Source organism: Anomaloglossus baeobatrachus, chromosome 6, assembly GCF_048569485.1.
Source record: "Anomaloglossus baeobatrachus isolate aAnoBae1 chromosome 6, aAnoBae1.hap1, whole genome shotgun sequence".
Lineage (NCBI taxonomy): Eukaryota > Metazoa > Chordata > Amphibia > Anura > Aromobatidae > Anomaloglossus > Anomaloglossus baeobatrachus.
Genome location: NC_134358.1, coordinates 388,390,066 through 388,396,065, shown reverse-complemented (window position 1 = coordinate 388,396,065; position 6,000 = coordinate 388,390,066).

The window sequence follows — 6,000 nt, the reverse complement described above, 5'->3', positions numbered from 1 at the left end:
GGAGAACTATGGGGTGAATTATAATACATGGATAATTATGGGAAATTCATTATAATAATTGGAGGGCTATGAGGGCTACTTTATACATGGAGGACTATGGGGGTGAATTATAATATATGAAGGACTATGGGGTGAATTATAATTCATGGAGAACTATAGGAAATGCATTATAATACATGGGAGGACTATGGAGGTGCATTATAATATATGAAGGGTTATGTGGGACCCTTTATACTAACTGGAAGGCTATGTGGGGGTCATTATAGTATTTGGAGAGCTATATATGAGGGGGACAAAGATACAAGCATGGGATGGGAATGTTTTGTGCTGAGGGAAAAAGGCTCTTTCCCTCAGCACCCAGCTTTCCCATGCTCTACTATACATCTTCTCTCAGCACCCAGCTTTCCCATGCTCTGATATGGGAAAGCTGGGTGCTGAGGGAAAGATGTAGAGTATGGGAAAGCTGGGTGCCGAGGACAAGATGGATATCACAACATGGGAAAGCTGGGTGCTGATAGAGGTATTTCAGATCATGGGAAACCTGGGTGCTGTGGGTAAAAGCCAAGTGTCAGCGTCATTATCCTGTACCCCGAGTGGCAGTGTCATTTTCCCGTATTCTAAGTGACGTGTACGTGGAGGGGGGGCCCCGGTCCAAATTTTGCACCAGGGGCCATCAAACTCTAGTTAAGGCACTGACTGTATACATGGACAACTGATGTTATATACAGATAATATGATGTCTGTCGTCACAGTAAATGTGTGTATGTATGTTATATTCAGAAGTTAAACCAAGCTGTCTATAGACAATTGTTAGCGCTTGACCCCGATAACCATTAAATCTGCAGCTAGGTTTGTAGGCAAAATATCCCCCTTAATTTGCCTGGAATCAGAGAAATAAAATTTAAATGAGATTTTTTATCATAAAAAATCCCCAACAAACCAGCGCTGATATTCAGACAATATGTGGTTGGTGTATATGTGATGTCTGTAAACCTAATTCAATATACACCATAACATATCATATTATCTTGTATATAATGTAGTCTTAAAGCTGCTTTACACGCAGCGACATCGCTTGCGATGTCGCTCGTGAAAGCACCCGCCCCCGTCGTTTGTGCGTCACGGGAAAATCGCTGTCCGTGGCGCACAATATCGCTAGGACCCGTCACACATACTTAACTGCCTATCGACGTCGCTGTGGCCGGCAAACAGCCTTTTTTCTAAGGGGGCGGTTCGTGTGGCATCACAGCAACGTCACATGGCAGGCGTCCAATAGAAGCGGAGGAGCGGAGAGCAGCCGCATGGAAGTCACACCACCTCGTTGCCGAAGGATGCAGGTACGGTGTTGTTCATCATTCCCGGGGTGTCACACGTAGCGATGTGTGCTGTCTCAGGAACGACGAACAACCTGCGTCCAGAACAAGGAACGACATTTGGCAAATGGACGACGTGTCAACACTCAACGATTTGGTGAATATTTTGCATCGATAGCGGTCGCTCGTACGTGTCACACGCAACAATGTCGCTATCAAGGCAGGATGTGCGTCACGAATTTCGTGACCCCAACGACATCTCGTTAGCGATGTCGTTGCGTGTAAATCCCCCTTTAGTAAATCACATACCAGTAGAGAGCATACCTCCCAACCGTCCCGGATTCTGCGGGACTGCCACGATTTTTCAGGTCTGTCCCGCACTCCCGCGGCTCACAGCTGATGTCCCGACTCCTCCCCTCAGTGGAGTGAATAAATTAAATTATTATTGGCTCTGACCCGTGAAGCTCGTTGCTCCATAGGCAACAGCTCTACCTCTGAGCCACTGCCCATATTGAAAACTATGGGAAGATTTGGTAATCTTAACCTCTATAGTGCAGTAGACAAAGCAGAAGCAGATTATTTAGCTGCAAAGATTGATGGATGGATGATAGAGGGATATATATATGTATATACATGACAGATAATAGATACATACATGATAGATAAATAGATAGACATATGGATAGATACATGATAGATATATAATAGATAGATAGATTAGATACATGATAGATATATAATAGATAGATAGACAGACAGACAGACAGACAGACACTGCATCTCTTTGTGGGTGAAGGAGTCAGATTCATTTGTACCCATAAAACTACTATAAAGAAATGTGGAAAAAATACAAAATTACAAAATAAAATTTTTATTTTTTTCTCTAACGTGGATTTGAACCAGCAACTTTCAAACATGTCTCCAGCAGCCTCCTAGTTTTCCTAGCTGCTCAAGCTGTTGCACCACCAGGAATTGATGATATCAGACAGAGGATTTTCTATGAATAAACCTACAATGCAGCCTCTTACACAGCAGATTACACAGGACACAGCTCCATTGTACAGTGCAGCGTCTCTATCTCCTGTATTCTAGAGGGAGAGGAAAAGAGATTTTTTTTTCTTTTAAAAAATTACTAAAAATAACAAAAAAATAGAATAATGTAATTTTATTGCACTTTTTTCTAAAATAATAAACATCACAAATCAGCAAATAACATGTACATATTTGGTGTCCCTGTAATCGTAACGACCCGAACAACGCAATAATCAGATTATTTATGGGGATCGGTAAATGGCGGGAAAAAATGGCGCAATTTATTATTTTTCTTTATTAAAATCCATAAAAAATGTAATAAAAATGTATCACTGAGGCCATGTTCACACGTATCAGAAATGCTGCATTTTTTCTGCAGGTGTCCGGGCCATGAGCGCAATAACAATCTCCTCTGATTATTGCGTGTTTGCGGTATGTTTTATGCATTGTCCCTTATTTGATACATGTTTGGTGCAGATGTGAATCCTGAAGATTATAAAAAAAAAAAACACCAAAACTGCACAGTTCAGCGGCATCTTCAGACATAAAAGGGGTGGAGATTTCATGACGTCTGATCCACTTTGCTTGGACAATTAGTCCGTGTTCACATGTAGTGTAAATGCTGCATTTTTTTTCTGCTGTTTTTTTGCACATTTATTCCGCTGTGTTTAATTATCCAAGTAAAAAGGATGTGATTTCACGAGATGACGTCACTGAACTCTGCAGTTTTGTTTTTTTTTCTCTGGAGGTTTTCTACGTGGAGCTTCAAAAAATGCAGGAAAAAGCTTCTCAGTACAATAAAACCACTTAAAAACGCAGATTCACATCTGAACCAAAAACACATTAAATAATGGAGAAAAGGCAGAAAATGGAACAATCAGAAAAGATAGTTATTGTGTAGTTTGGTGCAGACAGCGGCATAAACAAAAAGAAACAGAATTTATACAACATGTGAACATGGCCTTATAGGCATAAATAAGCAATGTCATATAGTGACACAGAAATATAAGAAAATTCTGGCTGCTAGGACTATTAACGAACAGTCTGGGGCATCTGCTGAATGACCCTTACTGATGAATGGGTGTGGCTAGGGGTGTGGCTAGGGGCGTGGTCAAATTTTGCCGCGGCGCGCTACACGCGCCGCTTACTTTGTCCCTCTTTCCTTTCTTCAAAACTTGGGAAGTATGGTAGAGATGAGTGAATTGATTGACAGGACATCTCCAGTATATAGTATGTGGTGTAGAATGTATACTGTATGTGGTCTACATCAGATTGTATACTTAGGATAATAAGTGACTGGTACATCATAGAGTGTAACTTTTTTTCTGTATGTGGAGTTGAAGGTTACATTGGTGATTTGGCTGACCAATAATGTTTGATAAAACACAAAAAAATATTTATAGATATAACTATCTAGAAGGCATATGCTTATGTGTGACCACCTCTACTATGGGAATGTTTGGGGTTTTCTTGTAGTGTAGAAAAGCACAGTGTACCTTGCTGTACTACATCTCTAAAGTCATATATCCAGCATAAAGATAATAATAAGTATGCATATGTACTACACCTGACCATGACAAACGTTCACCACTGGTCCGAGTGCTGTCGGTTTTCTCCATGGGCAGTACTCAGACAAACAGTAAAGGGTGCTTTACATGCTGCAACATCGCTAGCTATTGCTAGTGATGTCGTGAGCGATAGCACCCGCCCCCGTCGTATGTGCGATATGTGTTGATTTGCTGCCGTAGCGAACATTATTGCTACGGCAGCATCACACGCACATACTTTGTCAGCGACGTCGCTGTGACCGCCGAACAATCCCTCCCTCAAGGGGGAGGTGCGTTCGGCGTCATAGCGACGTCACTGCGGCGTCACTAAGCGGCCGGCCAATAGAAGTGGAGGGGCGGAGATGAGCCAAGTTGTTGCTGTCCCGCTGTGAAGCACAGATCGCTGTGTGTGACAGCGAGACAGCAACAACTAAATGTGCAGGCAGCAGGAGCCGGCTTCTGCGGAGGCTGGTAACCACAGTAAACATCGGGTAACCAAGAAGCCCTGTCCTTGGTTACCCGATATTTACCTTTGTTACCAGCCTCCGCCGCTCTCACTGTCAGTGCCGGCTCCTGCTCTGTGCACATGTAGCTGCAGGACACATCGGGTTAATTAACCCGATGTGTGCTGTAACTAGGAGAGCAAGGAGCCAGCGCTCAGTGTGCGCTGCTCCCTGCTCTGTGCACATTTAGCTGCAGCACACATCGGGTAATTAACCCCATGTGTGCTGTAGCTAGGAGAGCAGGGAGCCAAAGCTAAGCGGTGTGCGCTGCTCCCTGCTCTGTGCACATGTAGCTGCAGCACACATCGGGTAATTAACCCGATGTGTGCTGTACTAGGAGAGCAGGGAGCCAGCGCTAAGCGGTGTGCGCTGCTCCCTACTCTGTGCACATTTAGCTGCAGCACACATCGGGTAATTAACCCGATGTGTGCTGTACTAGGAGAGCAGGGAGCCAGCGCTCAGTGTGCGCTGCTCCCTGCTCTCTGCACGTGTAGCTGCGTGAGCTGGTAACCAAGGTAAATATCGGGTTGGTTACCCGATATTTACCTTAGTTACCAAGCGCAGCATCTTCCACGCGGCGCTGGGGGCTGGTTACTGGTTGCTGGTGAGCTCACCAGCAACTCGTGTAGCCACGCTCCAGCGATCCCTGCCAGGTCAGGTTGCTGGTGGGATCGCTGGAGCGTCGCAGTGTGACATCTCACCAGCAACTTCCTAGCAACTTACCAGCGATCCCTATCGTTGTTGGGATCGCTGGTAAGTTGTTTAGTGTGACTGGACCTTAAGGCTATGTGCACACGGTGCGTTTTTCTCGGCGTTTTTGCGCGTTTTTCGGGTGCGTTTTTGGCCTCAAAACTGCATGACTTTGCTTCCCCAGCAAAGTCTATGAGTTTTCATTTTTGCTGTCCCCACACAGCGTTTTTTTTCAGCTGCGTTTTTGTGGTGACCACAAAAACGCAGCATGTCAATTATTCCCGCGTTTTTCACTGCGCTTTTCATCCATTGAGTTCAATGGGATGTTGAAAGACGCAATGAGAAACGCAAATAGCTGCGTTTTGGTGCGTTTCTAAGACCAAAAACGCAGCTATAAGCGCAGGAGGTGGGTAGTAAAGTGACGTGTACAGGAAGAGGATTCCTTCTGTCAGTATAGACAGAAGCATGAATCCTCCCGGTACCGTCACCGCCGCGTCCATCTCCCGTCCTGTGCATGTATGCTGCCGTGCGGCGCCATGTACAGGCAGGAGGTGGAAGCGGCTGCGAAAACAAAAGTTAACAGTAGAATAAAAAAAAAAAAAGTTATACTCACCTGTCTGCAGCCTCGCGGTGCCATGCCCGCTCCCAGCTCCTGTCACGGTATCGCCGATCCCGCTCCGGCTGTGTGCAGTCTCCCCGGGGCAGGACCTTGCTTGCAGGACCTGGCGATGGATCACCTGATGCAGTCACCTGACGCATCAGCTGATCGAGTCTCGGGCTGACGCGGGCGCCCGGCCGGTATCAGCGGATGCGTCAGGAGACTTCATCCCTGATTATCGGCAGCTGCTGCAGCGATCGGACAGGATCAGACTCCCGCCCCATCGCTCCGGGAGCTGCCGGTAATTCAGCACATAA